Below are 16129 nucleotides of genomic sequence, written 5' to 3'. Positions count from 1 at the left end.
TAGGGCCTCTTATTTTATACCTGCACCTAATTTTAGCTTTAGGGGAAAAGTTTAGGGCTGTAATTTTAAACTTTAATTTTTATTTGGGGCAAAGGTGACTTCTTGTTTTTAATGGTATTAGCTTAGGTCACTCCATCTTGGTTTGATTTTTAAGGTTCTTCAGGAGTGGGGTGGGATCGAGTGCCCGCTTTGGTGGACTTCAGAAAAATTGTCAGATTTTTTTCGATTCTTACAGACCATCTTAAATTTATTTATTTTTATTTTTAATTTGACAGAGTGAGAGAGAGAGAGAGAAAGGTCTTCTTTCCGTTGGTTCACTCCCCAAATGGCCGCCACGGCCGGCGCTGCGCGGATCCGAAGCCAGGTGCTTCCTCCTGGTCTCCCACGCGGGTGCAGGGCCCAAGGACTTGGGCCATCCTCCACTGCCTTCCCGGGCCACAGCAGAGAGCTGGACTGGAAGAGGAGTAACCAGGACTAGAACCTGGCGCCCATATGGGATGCCGGCGCCGCAGGCAGAGGATTAACCAAGTGAGCCACGGCGCTGGCCCCAGGCAGAGACGTAACTACTTGAGCCATAACCTACTGCATCCCAGGATCACATTAGCAGGCAGCTGGATTGGAAGCAGAGTAGCCGGGACTCGAACCAGCACTCTGATATGGGATGCAGGTATCCCAAGCAGCGGGTTAACCCACTGAGCCACCGTGCCTGTTCTACTTTTCCTTTTATAAAATTTATTTATTTAAAAGATTTTCTGTCGCTCCCCCTCTTCGTGGAGGAGCAACACAGGACCCTGCGCTGTTCTTTCGTCTGCTCGGCCCTCCCCGGGTTTGCTGCTGGTTCTTCCCGGGTTGGCTACTATCCCTTCCACCTCCGTGGAAGGGCAGTTCCCCCTGGCCACATTCCCCACTTCCGCAGGGGAGCGGCACACCGCCGGCCGGCTTTCTCGGGGGCTGCACGGGTGTTCCTTCAGCTAGATGTTCCCCATAGATGTTCCTGGTGCATGCCGTCTCTCTCCTCCTTTATAGTCCTCCTCCGCCAATCCCAACTCGGCTGAGTACGCTGCTCTCCAATCAGGAGCAAGTCCTACAGTTAATTGGTTGAACTGGAGGCAGCTGTGCGGAAGCTGTTTACTTCTCTCCCAGCGCCATATTGTGGGAGAGCAGATGCATAGAATAAGTCCTAATTCGAGCAACTTAGTCTAGTCCGGATTGCTCCCCACAATTTTCATTTTGTTTGAAGGCAGAGAGACATCTTAAATCCACTGATTCATTCCCCACATGCCCACAACAGATGGGGCTGGACCAGGCCTAAGTCAGCCTGGAACTGCGTCCGGGTCTCTCAGGGCCCCAGTTCCTGAGTCATCACTTGCTGCCTCCACAGGTGCACATCAGGAACAGCTGGATGGGAAGCAAGAGCAGCTGGGGCTCACAACAGGCACTCCTAGGCCGGCGCTGACCCAGCGTAGCAGGCAAAGCTGCAGCCTGCAGTACCAGCATCCAATATGGGCACCGATTTGAGTCCTGGCTGTTCCACTTCTGATCCAGCTCGCTGCTGTGGCCTGGGAAAGCAGTAGAGGATGGCCTAAGTCCTTGGGCCCCTGCACCCGCATGGGAGACCCAAAAGAAGCTCCTGGCTCCTGGCTTCGGATTGGTGCAGCTCCGGCTGTTGCAGCCAATTGGAGAGCTAACCTGCGGATGGAAGACCTCTCTCTCTCTCTCTCTCTCTCTCTCTCTCTCTCTCCTTCTGTGTGTAACTCTTTCAAATAAATAAGTTTTTTTAAAAAAAAAAAAACAGGCACTCCTATATGAGACATGGATGTCATAACTGCTATGCCAAACCCCCAACTCCAGTCTTTCCCTTTGAAATGTGGCTTTATTGGAATACAATTTACATACTGTACAATTTGTTCATTTAAAGTATACAGTTCATACAGTTCAAATTGCTTTTACTATATCTTCCATTCATTGGTTCAGTCCCCAGTTGGCTGCAACAGCCTGAGCGGTGCTGATCCGAAGCCAGGAGCCAGGAGCCAGGAGCTTCTGGGTTTCCCACACCGGCGTGGGGGCCCAAGGACTTGGGCCATCTTCCACTGCCTTCCCAGGCCATAGCAGAGAGTCGGATCGGAGCAGCCGGGACTCAAACTGGCGCCCATATGGGATGCCGGCACTGCAGGCAGTGGCTTCACCCGCTACGCCACAGTGCTGGCCCCATAAAGTCCCAGGTCTTAAGGTTAACAGTTTGGGATGCTGGTGAGAGTATAGAAATAAATAAAATATAATGTTCAAGAGCTAAGTTTCTGGGCTTAATGTACCAGGTTCTAAAGCTGATTCTGTCTCTCACTGAATGACCTTGGATCAGTTACATCATCCCTACTCAGCCTTGCTCCAACCTTACCCCACCCCAGGCTTACTCCACCTTACTCCACCTCACTCCTACCTTCTTCCACCCTACCTCCCCCTGCTCCAACCTTACCCCAACCCTCCCCTACTACATCCCACCTCACTCCAACTCCACTCCTGATTGCAACCTTCCTCCACACTACCCAACCCTCCACCAACTGGACCCCACCTTGGCCCATCCTCACCCTGCCTTACCCTCACCATGGCAACGGTGATCACACCTAACCCTTGGGATGCTGTGAGGCTTATGTGAGCAAATGCACACAAAGCCACTCTTAGCCTTTGAAGAGTTTACACTTGGTGTAAAATTATGGATAAAACCCTCCAGAATTGTGTACAAGTCAATTCAGCAGAAACCATGATTGTTATTTCAGTGTTACCAATATATTAACTTGCTTATGGCGGTGATGGCAGACTTCTGAGCCACAGCTCAGAGGCAGGGAGAGGGAGAGGGAAGGGGAGGGGGAGGGAGTCAAGACAAGTCAAGTCTTTAGGAAACCATGTAGCCCCTGGCAGAGCGGCTGGCTCAGTTGGGCCTCAGTCCCCTCCATTCTTTTTTTTTTTTTTTTTAAGATTTATTTTATTTATTTGAAAGACAGAGTTACAGAGAGAGAGAGAGAGAGAGAGAGGTCTTCCATCTACTGGTTCGCAACCCAGATGGCCGCAACAGCTGGAGCTGCACTGGTCTGAAGCCAGGAGCCAGGAGCTTCTTCCGGGTCTCCCATATGGGAGCAGGGGCCCAAGTACTTGGACCATCTTCTACTGCTTTCCCAGGCCATAGCAGAGAGTAGGTTCGGAAGAGGAGCAGCTGGGATTCGAACCGGCTCCCATATGGGATGCCGGTGCTTCAGGCCAGGGCTTAAACCCACTGCGCCACAGCACTGGCCCCAGTCCCCTCCATTCTAAGATGATGTGCCTGGTTTGGAGAGTGGTGATCAGACACAGGAAGCTGCTATTTGGCTTACAGGCTCCCTGTAGGGATGTACTGTGTCAACACTTGCCATGCGTGGAGCACGTCCTCCCCAAAGAGAAGGCAGGATCCTGACAGGGCTCCAGAGTGGGTGATGGGAGGGGTCCCAGTTCTCCCACGGGGGTCCCTAGGATCTCAGATCTGTGTGGCTGAAGCTATCAGCTCTGTCTACCTACAGAAACGGAGGCTCATGGGTATCCCCGGGAGTTTGGACACCAGTACAGGGACTCTGAGAGCCAAAAGGCCATTGAAAGATGGCCATTCCAATGGACGTGGGGTAGTCCTCAGCTCCCTCCCTGCTGGGGCACCTGGAGACTATGCAGTCTCCTCTCTCCCTGCAGCCACCTCACTGCTCACCTCCCTCTTCTGGGAGCACTAATGCAGAGGGCAGCGAGCCCGCACCTCCCACTGGGCCCCCTACTTCCGGCTCCACCTTTCTTTCCTGTGCATTTGATGCTGCAACCACCCAGCTGATCCGGGCCACCTGAATGGGGGGGGGGGAGGTACTCTGTAAATATTTCCCAGGGCATGGCCCCCTCTACCTGATGCGTGGGACCCAACTCACACCTGCCCTCCTCATCCATCACTTGCCCTGTTAGACCCTCGGAGTGAGGATGCTAACACGTCGAGAAGCACACCCCAGAGACTCAGAGTCCAGACCAGCTGATGCAAAAGCAAGAGGATTTATTCGGCATCTGCACAGACGGGCCTCCTGAACTCGGGAGTCCAGAGAGCGCCCCCAGTACAAGCCACACGTTTATATACCCGCAGCGACCAATCAAAAGCACTACAGTGTCCATGCACACAGCAGTCCAATCCGGGAGCTGATCATGTGAAGGGCATGCGTCTTCTATCCAATCAGCTACGGGATCACGCGGGAGGCATGCACCTCATTGCCATTTTGTTGTTTACTTCTTTAGTAGTTCCTTTCCCTGCCAGTGCCATCTTGTTCACCCTGAGGGGGACGACGTCTCGCTCCCTTCGTTCCCCTGGAGGGAGAGCGGCGTCCCGCTTCCCACACCGTTATTTGAGTATATACCTCCTAAGGTATACAAACTGGGTTAGGTCTTAGCACAGCCAGGCACAAGTATCGCAGCTAGCTAAGCATAGGGCCCCTTATTTTATAGCTGCACCTAATTTTAGCTTTGGGGGAAAAAGTTTAGGCCTATAATTTTTAAACTTTAATTTTATTTGGGGCAAAGGTGACTTCTTGTTTTTAATAGTGTTAGCTTAAGTCACTCCATCTTGGTTTGATTTTTAAGGTTCTTCAGCCCCACCCCGTGTGCCCTAACACCTGTCTCCTTCCGGAACCCCACCCCTAAGAAAGGCGGCTCCGGCTCCTCCCACTAACGCCAGGTTCCGCCCACCCCCACTCTCATTAGAGCTTCTTACAGCTTCTTCTCCCTAGAAGCTGCTCTCCTGGACAATGCACCAGGGTAAGCCACCCCCATTCCAAATCTGAGCAAGTCCTCCTCCTCCACCAAAGGCCTTTCGATGGCTTCCCAGCTCTTAAGGAAGAAAAAAAAAATCTGCTTCTGGGGCTGGGGCAGTGGCGTACTGGGTAAAGCCATCGCCTGAAGCGCCGGCATCCCATATGGGCGCTGGTTCAAGTCCCGGGTGCTCCACTTCCGATCCAGCTCTCTGCTGTGGCCTGGGAAAGCAGTAGAAGATGGCCCAAGTGCTTGGGCCCCTGCACCCACGTGGGAGATCTGGAAGAAGCTCCTGGCTCCTGGCTTCAGATCAGCACAGCTCCAGCCATTGCAGCCAATTGGGGAGTGAACCAGTGGATGGAAGACCGACCTCTCTCTCTCTCTCTGTAACTCTGTCTTTCAAATAAATAAATAAATCTTTAAAATCCGCTTCTTCTCCAAGCACATCCCCAGCCCTGGGAAATCCCATTTCCCCCGAAACGAAGCCTCATTCCTCCAGGAAGCCCTCCCTGCCTGCTCCCGGGTTCAGGGGAGGGACACCTACGGGTATAACCTCTTGCAGGACAAGGACACAAATGTAACCACCTGGTGATGGTTCAACTACCAACAGCCTGTGGGCCTGCCACCAGCTCCATACCTTGGTGGCCTCGGAGAGGTCTTAGTGACTCAGCACACCCAGCTCTCCAAACTCACGAGTCGTCCCAGACTGCTCCAACAGGGAAAGCCAGCTCCGAAATCTCAGGAGGGGGGTGGGGGGAGGGACTCCTGCTTGCTTCTCCAACCCCACCACACACACCCCCCAACCAGGCTACCCGCCTCATTATTCTCAAGACTATGAAATTCACTTCCTTCCTCCAACATCCTCTTGGTAAGATTACAATTCCGGTCTGGTTCCTGCCAGAGTGGACTGAACTGAAACAAATGTATCATTTAAGTTCCTGATCTAGATCCTCTGCCCCCCCCCCCAAGACCCCTCCCCTCCTCCTCAGGGGAAGGGGGGTTTTCCCCACCCACCTCCTCCTCCTCCAAGCCCACCTCTTGCCCCACACTGGTCTAGAAGCCATTCCAAGCCCACCCAACCTGGGCCCTGTGCAGGCTTTCCAGGGACACCCCCCCTTCCACCAGGGGCCCTCCACTCCCTTCTCCTCCTTCGAGGCCCCCACCTGGGTGAAGCCTGGGCTGAGAGCCCCTGCCGCCACTCTGCACCCACCTCCTCCCCCGCACTTCCAACACCACTCTCTAAATGCTAGGTCTTTGCTCCTCCACAAGCTGCAGCACCCAATGCCAGCAAACGCACCCAGGAAGCAAATGGCCACTGTTTCCTTCAGTCTCGTAATCACGCAGGGTGTGGTACACCTTACCAACCTCCTCATCTCAACCATGCGAACCAGGGACCCACGGTTAGGATGCAGCACTGGCATCCCATATAGGCGCTGATTCGAGTCCCGGCTGCTCCACTTGCCATCCAGCTCCCTGCTAATGGGCCTGGGAAAGCAGCAGCAGATGGCCCAAGTGCTTGGGCCCCTGCACCCACATGGGAGACCTGGAAGAAGCTCTCGGCTCTGGCTTCGGCCTTGGCGTTATTGGGGAGTGAATCCAGCGGATGAAAGCTCTCTCTCCAACTCTTTCAAATAATTATAAATAAATAAACAAACACCGGGAGTAAAGAGCTCCAGGTCCAGACCAGGACCACAGCCCTGGAGCCCGCCCAGCGGCACTAGCTCAGGAATCCATCCTCTTCCCACATCGATAGACTGGTAACTACGCTCGCCTTTCCGCCTCCGCCTTGGGGGTCTTGGGGGCAGGCAGGGGAAAGTGAGCGCTTCCGGCTCCCCGTATCCAAGGAGACGCACCCAGCGGCTCACCTGCAGCGCGCTGCGCCCACACGCATGCGCCGCCGCCGCCGCCGCGGGAGCCGGGAACCCGTAGCCGCGCTGCGCCGTGCGCATGCGCAGGCCCCTTCCCCGGCCTCAACGACCCCGGGCGGCGGAGCGTGGTGGCTACTTCGGCCTTGGTTCCTGGTTGTGCTGGGCTAGCTGGAGGACGAGGTCCTGGGCGAGCAAGTGGCAGGACCGCCGGCGGCAGGAGAGGCCCAGGGTGGCGGTCCTCCGCGTCATTGTGTGACCGTACTGGGCGGGCGGCGGCTGTTGAGCCCCCGGGCTGGGGGCACCCTGTTCTGCACCTCCCCCGTGCAGTGGGGGGAACCCACCTTGACGAGCCGCACCTGCCCCCTTGACCCCGACCGCCGGCTTTGTTCCACGCCCTTCCGTGGAAGGCTGCGGGGGTGGTGGTGGGGGGTCTCCCTGCAGCAGGTGTCCGGCTCGCAGCTCTTGCCTCAGTTTCTTCCGCTGGACCTAGCGGCTACGAGTGACCCAGCTCCAGGGCGCCCTTGTTTCTGGCACACACCGTGTGTTTTGGTGCTTTTATTACTGTTTTTTATGAGAGCTGTGTGTTACAGGATGTTTAATGGGCTTTTTCCTGTTAGCATGGAACGAGTGAGTCAGGGCATAGAGGTGAGGCCCCAGAGGCGGGTAGGATCCCATAGAAAAGAGAATCTTCAACAAAAGCAGCACCCAGAGCCAGCTCTGCGGGCCCAGCCCCACCCCCTTCCGCCTGGGGAGAGAGGGGGGTTCCCTTAGCACCATTAGGGGTGCAGGGTTAGGGAGGGTGCTTTGCACGAGTCTAGGAAACTCGAAACAGCCATGGCTTCAGGCAGACGTGCCTCTGTGCCCGAGAGGTCAGATACCAGAACCTCTTCCACCAGGCCAGGGACAAGAAGCCATTGGAGCGGGGGTGGGGTACACAGAACCACTGCTGGCAGGTGAGGCTGGCAGTTAAAGAGGTTGGGCCAGAACCCAGTTTCCCGCTTGGAGCCCAACAGAAGCAGGCTTCAGGGGCCTTCGTCGATACGAAAGCTGGCATCCCATATGGGCACAGGTTCGAGTCTCAGCTGCTCCACTTCTGATCCAGCTCCCTGCTGATGGCCTGGGAAGGCAGTGGAGGATGGCCCAAGTGCTTGGGCCCCTGCACTCACATGGGAGACCAGGAGGAAGCTCCTGGCTCCTGGCTTCACATTGGCACAGCTCTGCCCTTCAAATACATAAATAAATCTTAAAGAAAAAAAAAGGAAGCAGGGTTCAGAAAGTTTGTGGGAAACGTAATGAGAAGTTGATTTGGGAGCAAATACATAACAACGTGGTCTTCAAGAACTTCATGGAGAAGTGTGTATTAGGAAAAAATTGTGCATGAATCTCAACACTTTTACCCCCAAATGAATGTAAAGTTAACTTTTAAAAAAATTTATTTGAAAGGCAGCAATATAGAGATCTTCCACCCATGCCTGCAACAGACAGAGCTGGGCCAGGCTGGAGCCAGGAGCCCAGAACTCAATCCAGGTCTCTGTGCGGATGCAGAGGCCCAAGTACGTGAGCTTGCTTCCCAGGGGCGTTTGCAGGAAGTGGAAGCAGAAGCAAACCCAGGACTGCACCCACGGCTCTCCCAGTCGGAGATGTGACATCCCAAGCAAGGTATTCACCACTGTGCTACATGCACATCTCCACTTATCTTGTAATTTTTAAAAATGTATTTGAAAGAGTTACAGAAAGAAAGAGACAGAGATCTTCCATTTGCTGGTTCACGCCCCAAATGGCCCCAATAGCCAGGGCTGGGCCAGACGAAAGCCAGGAGCCTGGAACTCCATCTAGGTCTCCCACATGAATGGCAGGTGCCCAAGCACAGGGGACATCTTCCACTGCTTTCCTGGGTACGTGAGCCAGGAACTGGATGACACCACCTGGGATGTGGACTGGCACACATATGGGATGCCGGTGCTGCAGGCGGCAGCTTAACCTGCTGTGCCATAGTGCCAGCTCCTCAACTTTTAGTTCCATTTTCCCACAGACTCTATGAAATACCATGGTATGGGGGCTGACACTGTGGTATAGCCAGTAAGTCTGCTGTCTGCAGTACTGGCATCCCATATGGATGCCGGTTCAAGTACCGGCTGCTCCACCTCCAATCCAGCTCCCTGCCAATGTGCCTGGGAAAGCAGCAGAGGATGGCCCAAGTGCATGAGCCCCTGGACCCACGTGAGAGACCCAGAAGAAGCTCCTGGCTCCTGACTTTGGATATGGGCTCACCTCTGGCTGTTGCTGCCATTTGGGGGGTGAACCAACAGATGGAAGACTTTGTCTCTCTGCCTCTACCTCTCTGTAGCTCTACCTTTCTTTTTTTTTTTCTTTTTGACAGGCAGAGTGGACAGTGAGAGAGAGAGACAGAGAGAAAGGTCTTCCTTTGCCGTTGGTTCACCCTCCAATGGCCACCGCGGCCAGCGCGCTGCGGCCGGCGCACCGCACTGATCCAATGGCAGGAGCCACGTACTTCTCCTGGTCTCCCATGGGGTGCAGGGCCCAAGCACCTGGGCCATCCTCCACTGCACTCCCTGGCCACAGCAGAGAGCTGGCCTGGAAGAGGGGCAACCGGGACAGAATCCGGAGCCCCGACCGGGACTAGAACTGGGTGTGCCGGCGCCGCAAGGCGGAGGATTAGCCTAGTGAGCCGCAGCGCCGGCCATATTACTATTTTTTTTAAGAGCTTTATTTATCTATTTGAAAGGAAGAGAGAGAGAGAGAGAGAGAGAAAGGTCTTCCATCCTCTGGTTCACTCCCCAAATACCTGCATTAACTGGGGCAGGGCCGAACTGAGGCAGGGAAGTAGAGCTTGTTCTGGGTCTCCCATGCGGGTGCAGGGTCCCAAGGACTTGGGCCATCTTCTGCTGCTCTCCCAGGCTACAGCAGAGAGCTGGATCAGAAGAGGAGTAGCCAGCATTCGAACCTGCGCCCATATGGGATGTAGCTCTGTAGGCAGAGCTTAGCCTACCGTGCCACAGAGCTGGTGCCTCAAGCAGTGTCTTAACCCATTGTATGAAATGCCACCCCTTTGTTCTCTCATTCAGTAAACCCTGGGATTAGGTGTCTGATGCTTTGCTGGACCCTGTGGCTACAGACAGAACCAGTTACACTCTGGTAGACTAACATGGGGGCAGATAGCAAGTGGCCAGGAGCCCCGGCTGATAGTTGAGTTTCCAAGGTGAGAGCTGAGGTGCCTGGCACTTGGCAGGTGCCAAGTGAGCACACTTGTTGCTACTATCATCAATCACCAGCTGGTAGCTTTTTTTTTTTTTAAAGATTTTTTTAAAAATTTATTTTATTTGCTGGCGCCACGGCTCAATAGGCTAATCCTCCACCTGTGGCGCTGGCACATCAGGTTCTAGTCCTGGTTGGGGCGCCGGATTCTGTCCTGGTTGCCCCTCTTCCAGGCCAGCTCCCTGTTGTGGCCAGGGAACGCGGTGGAAGATGGCCCAAGTGCTTGGGCCCTGCACCCCATGGGAGACCAGGAGAAGCACCTGGCTCCTGGCTTCAGATCAGCGCAGTGTGCTGGCCGTGGTGGCCATTGGAGGGTGAACCAATGGCAAAGGAAGACCTTTCTCTCTGTCTCTCTCTCTCACTGTCCACTCTGCCTATCAAAAAAAAATTTTTTTTAATTTATCTTATTTATTTGAAAAAGAGAGAGAGGTCTTCCATCTGCTGTTCATTCCCCAAATGGCCACATGGCCAGAGCTGAGCCAATCCGAAGCCAGGAGCCAGGCACTTCTTCCAGGTCTCCCACGAGAGTGCAGGGACCCAAGCACCTGGACCATCGTCTACTGCTTTCCCAGGCCATAGCAGAGAGCTGGATCGGAAGTGAAGCAGCCAGGGCTTGAACTGAAGCCCATATAAGATGCCAGCGCTGCAGGCCACAGCTTTAACCTGCTGCTCCATGGAGTCAGCCCCTCAAGATTTGTTTGTTTATTTGACAGTCAGACAGGGACAGAGAGGTCTTCCATCTGTTGGTTCACTCCCCAAATAGCTGCAATGGCTGGAGCTGAGCTGATCTGAAGCCAGGAGCCAGGAGATTCTTCCATGTCTCCCATACAGGTGCAAGGGCCCAAGGCACAGTGCTGGCCCCTACATCTCTTAAGAAAAAAAGAAAGAGAAGAGAGAGAAAGAAAAAGAAAGAGCGCAAGCAAGCAGAGTGTTCACCTTGTGGACTGGATCCTGGCAGGGGTGGCAGGGTGAGAGGTCAGAACCAGGATTTCCTAGGGGAACTCCAAGAGCTCATTTTGGGAGGCCAGCTTAGCAAGAGCAAGACGCACCAGCATGGAGACAGATCACAATACCCCACGGTCCTGCCTGCCAGAGCAAAGCAGGAATCCACCACCACACTCTGTGTCTCACCAGAGCAGTCAGCAGCCACATGGAGTCACTGCTGGAAAATTCTAACAGAGTGAAGAGCTGTCGTGCACGGGTACCTGATCACGAAAACCATCACAAGAGGCTGCGCTGGAACTGCACCCTTGCCAAAGGCCTCCATGGTCTTACACAGGGAATACAAGAGTGCCCGCCCACAGTAGCCTGCCCAGCCTTGGACGGACGGTACCCTTGTCCCCTGATCCTTGATCCCCGATCACCGTGGCCCCAGGGAGGGGGTTCAGAATAACTTAGGCCATTGTCCTCATGCTGCCTTTAAAATTTCCCTTCTAGAAAGCAGTGGAGGAAGGCCCAAGTCCTTGGGCCCCTGCACCTGCATGGGAGACCTGGAGGAAGCTCCTAGCTCCTGGCTTCAGATTGGCACAGCTCCGGCCATTGTGGTCAACTGGGGAGTGAACCAGCAATGGAAGACCTCTCTCTCTCTCTCTGCCTCTCCTCTCTCTGTGTAACTCTGACTTGCAAATAGATAAATAAATCTTTAAAAAAAAAATAAAAACTAACTTTGAAATGACCAATCTGCTTTAAAAAAATAATAAAATTTCCCTTCTAATACCAGGACCCTTTGGAAAGATTATGGAAAAAAATTAAAAGATATATTGATGTTGGTGCAAAAACCAGTTTTGAAACCCATGCATGATTTTTTGGTAATATCCATTGCATGTGGGGCAGGATGTCTTTTTTTTTTTTTTTTTTTTTTTGACAGGCAGAGTGGACAGTGAGAGAGAGAGACAGAGAGAAAGGTCTTCCTTTGCCGTTGGTTCACCCCCCAATGGCTGCTGCAGCCGGCACACCGCGCTGATCCGATGGCAGGAGCCAGGATCCAGGTGCTTCTCCCCGTCTCCCATGCGGGTACAGGGCCCAAGCACTTGGGCCATCCTCCACTGCACTCCCTGGCCACAGCAGAGAGCTGGCCTGGAAGAGGGGCAACCGGGACAGAATCCGGCGCCCCAACCAGGACTAGAACCCGGTGTGCCGGCGCCGCAAGGCGGAGGATTAGCCTAGTGAGCCGCGGCTTTTCTGGCCTTTTTTGTTGTTGTTGTTGTTTAAGATTTATTTATTTGAAAAAGTTACAGAGAAGGGGAGAGAGAGAGAGAGAGATCTTCCATTCACCAATTCACTCCTGAAATGGCCACCACAGCTAGGGCTGGGTCAGGCTGAAACCAGGAGCCAGGAGCTTCTCCCATGTGTGTGCAGGGGCCTAAGTGCTTGAGCCATCTTCTGCTGCTTTCCCAGGCACATTAGCAGGGAGCTGGATCAGAAGTGGAGCAGCTAGGACTCGAACCTGCGCCCATATGGGATGCTGGTGCTGCAGATGGAAGCTTAACCTGCTATGCCACAGTGCCTGCCCCGGGGCCAGAAGCATCTTAACCACTTGTCCCAAATGCCCCATCTCTCTCTGCCTGCTATTTAAAGTTTGATAGCCTGAAGCTTGCCCAGCTCAAGAGCTGGAGTTGCGCTTTTGGAGCTTGGTGAGCCCCCCACAAACCCCCCCCCCCAATGACTTCCCATCTTCATCGATGGCCCAGCTCATCAGAGTGGCAGAGACGCTGTGCACCATGGAGAAGAGGAGCTCTGTGGCTGTGTCTGTTTTGAGAGCCTTCCCAGAGCCAGCACAGGGTGGGCTTGGGCAGGGAGGTTGTCTGTTCCATCCCGCCCCCTGGAAGCAGTATCCCCACACGTACCTCCTAAAGCCCTGGCTCCCTAGCACACCCTGCCGGGTCGCCCCTCCTGCCCAGACCTCTGAAACAGCTGGCTGGGGAATCCACAGCATTAAGTTAAGCCAACTTCTCCCCCCCGCCCCCCGCCCCGGCCTCCCCTCCCCCACCTCGCCCCTCCCCTCTAAGCTGCCCAGGCTGGCTTCCAAGCAAAATTTGTTTTTGTTTTTTCAAGCCCCAAAGACTCTGGGTACTGGGAAGGAGTGGGTGCCTGCGTGTGACCTTGGGAAGGTCCCTTTTAGCTCTGAGGGGCAGGGGCCTGGGGACTGCAGGATGCAGCTGTGGCTGGCAGCTAACAATCACTCGTGGTCCTGCTTATACCAGATTGCCAGCACCTGCTGTGCATTTCCCACGAGGCAGGTGCACGCCCCTGGGCTGCAGGGGCTAGTGGATGCATCCTAGTCACCGCTAGGGAATCCTTGGCAGAGAGCCCCTCCCCTCCCGGCCCCTCCCGGCCCCGCCCCACCTCACCCCGCCCTGCCACTGCTTGCATTCTCTAGGCTATAAATGAGCAGCTGTGCCTCAGGAAGACCACGCTGTGATCTACCAGTTCCTCTACACTTGCTGTTGGCTCTGTTCTGTGAAAAGTGTGAGATCAATGCATTGGAATCACCACCCTCCCTCCCAACCTTCCAACTGGTGGAGCAGGTTAGGCTGCCACCTGCGGTGCTGGCATCCCACAGGGGTGCTGCTTTATGCCCCAGCGGCTCCTCTTCCAATCCAGCTGCCTGCTGATGCTTCTGGGAAAGCAGTGAAAGATGGCTCAAGTGCTTGGGGCCCTGCACCTGCATGGGGACCCCGATGGAGCTCCTGGCTCCTGACTTCAGATGAGCCCAGCACCAGCTGTTGCAGCCATTTGGGGAGTGAACCAGCGGGTGGAAGACCTCTCTCCCTCCCTCCCTCCCTCCCTCCCTCCCTCTCTCCCTCCCTCTCTCTCTCCCTCTCTCTCTCCCTCACTCTCTCCCCCTCTCCCCCTCCCCCTCTCCCTCTCCCCCTTTCTCCCTCCTTCTCTCCCTCTCTCCCCCTCTCCCCCTCCCCCTCCCCTCTCCCTCTCCCCCTCTCCCTCTCCCTCTCCCCCTCTCCCTCTCCCCCTCTCCCTCTCCCCCTCTCTCCCTCCCCATCTCCCCTTCCCCTCTCCCCCTCCCTCTCTCCCCCTCCCCCTCTCCCCCCTCCCTCTCCCCCTTTCTCCCTCCTTCTCTCCCTCTCTCCCCCTCTCCCCCTCTCCCCCTCCCTCTCTCCTTCCCTCTCTCCCCCTCCCTCTCTCTCTCCCTCTCTCCCCCTCTCCCCCTCTCCCTCTCCCCCCTCCCCCTCTCCCTCTCCCCCCTCCCCCTCCACCTCTCCCCCTCTCACTCTCTCCCTCCCTCCCTCTCTCCTCCTCTCCCCCTCTCCCTCCCTCCCCCTCTCCCTCTCTCCCTCTCTCTCCCCCTCTCCCTCCCTCCCTTTCTCCCCTCCACCCCATGACTCTGCTTTTCAAATACATGAATAAATCATTTTTTAAAAAAGAAGAAGCAGCCAGACCTGAAAGACCACAGGTTGTGTGATCCCACAAAGCAAAGCGTCCGCAGCAGGCAAATCCAGAGACAGACAGTCAGTCGGTGGCCACCAGGCTGTGGGAGAAGGGAGGAATGGAGCATATGTGCTGACAGGCTTAGGGTTTATTTTGGGAAGATGGAATGTTCTGGAATTAGATTTTTGTGATGGGTGCTGGTGCTGGGTATTCTAAACACTGCTGACATGTATAATATAGGGGATTTTGTGTTATGCGAATTACATAGAATATTTTTATTTAAAAAATATTTATTTATTTGTTTATTTGAAAGTCAGGGGGCCAGTGCTGTGGCACAGTGGGCTAATGCCCTGGCCTGAAGCGCCAGCATCCCATATAGGCACCAGTTCGAGACCCGGCTGCTTCACTTCCAATACAGCTCTCTGCTATGGCTTGGAAGAGCAATAGAAGATGGCCCAAGTCCTTGGGCCCCTGCACCTGCATGGGAGACCAGGAGAAGCTCCTGGCTCCTGGCTTCAGATCAGCGCAGCTCTGGCCATTGCAGCCAATTTGGGAGTGAACCACTGAATGGAAGGCCTCTTTCTTTCTCTCTCTCTCTCTCTGCCTCTCCTCTCTCTGTGTAACTCCGACTCTCTTTTTTTTTTTAAAGATTTATTTATTTGATCTCCTCTCTGTTTCTCTCTTATACTCTCTTTCTCTCTTTTTCCTTCGCCACCCCTTCACTCCGGTCTGTTGGGTGTTCCCCAATAAACCCTTTCCCTTAAATTTGCCTTTTATTTGAAAGTCAGAGTTACACAAAGAGAAAAGGAGAGAAACAGAGAGAGAAGGGTCTCCCATCTGCTGGTTCACTCCCCAGATGGCCGCAATGGCTGGAGCTGCGCTGACCTGAAGCCAGGATCCAGGAGCTTCTTCCGGCTTTTCCACATGAGTGTAGGAGCCCAAGGACTTGGACCATCTTCTTCTGCTTTCCCAGGCCATAGCAGAGAGCTGGATCAGAAGGGGAGCAGCTGGGTCTCAAACTGGCACCCATATGGGATGCCGGCACTGCAAGCAGTGGCTTTACTCGCTATGCCACAGTGCCAGCCCCTACACAGCATTTTTTAAAAAGATTTATTTATTTATTTATTTGAAAGGCAGAGTTTACAGAGAGGGAGAAGCAGAGACAGAGAGAGAAAGGTCTTTCACCCGTTGGTTCACTCCCCAATTGGCTGCAATGACTAGAGCTGTGCCAATCTGAAGCAGGGGCCAGGAGCTTCTTCCAGGTCTCCCACACAGGTGCAGGGGCCAAAGGACTTGGACCATCTTCCACTGCTTTCCTAGGTGCATTAGCAGGGAGCTGGATCAGAAGTGGAGCAGCCGGGACTCGAACCAGCATCCACATGGGATGCTGGCTCTGCAGATGGCAGCTTCACCTGCTACACCACAGCGCCGGTCCCAACAAGGACTTTCTGTCAATGCAGAAGCTGACTGGCTTGTGTCAGTGGGAATTCAGCGGAAGGCCAGATTCCGCCCCTGCTCAGCCCAGGGGTTCTAGGAACCTGAGCCATTTCCATGACCCTTCCACAGCTGGACCCTGATCCGTCATTTGGTTCTCGTGGTAGTTGAAGGATGGCTGCCAAGCACCAGCAATGCGGAGGGCAGTTCCTGTCTTTCTCACAGCTGTCTTGAGAGGGAGGACCTGGTCCCAGGAGCCCCAGGCATTCTCCACCGGCATATCATTGGCCTGATGAGGATCACACACCCCTTCTGAGCCTGTCCCTGGCACTAGGGAAATGCACAAATGCCCAGTAGCTGCATCT

The 16129-nt window shown here is 54.5% G+C and overlaps 1 long non-coding RNA gene across 1 annotated transcript; it reads right to left on the bottom strand.

Moving 5' to 3' along the window:
- Window positions 1-5176: 5176 nt before the first annotated feature.
- Window positions 5177-14455, bottom strand: LOC138847447 (uncharacterized). Its single transcript, XR_011385285.1, has 3 exons — window positions 14342-14455; window positions 6098-7910; window positions 5177-5712 (listed from the first exon to the last, which is right to left on the bottom strand). It is a non-coding gene; the product is annotated as an uncharacterized lncRNA (long non-coding RNA).
- Window positions 14456-16129: the final 1674 nt, after the last annotated feature.

The sequence above is a fragment of the Oryctolagus cuniculus genome, chromosome 21 (assembly GCF_964237555.1).
Source record: "Oryctolagus cuniculus chromosome 21, mOryCun1.1, whole genome shotgun sequence".
Taxonomy (NCBI): Eukaryota; Metazoa; Chordata; class Mammalia; order Lagomorpha; family Leporidae; genus Oryctolagus; species Oryctolagus cuniculus.
Note: the sequence above shows the minus strand (reverse complement) of the source record. Positions and strands in the feature narration are given on the sequence as shown.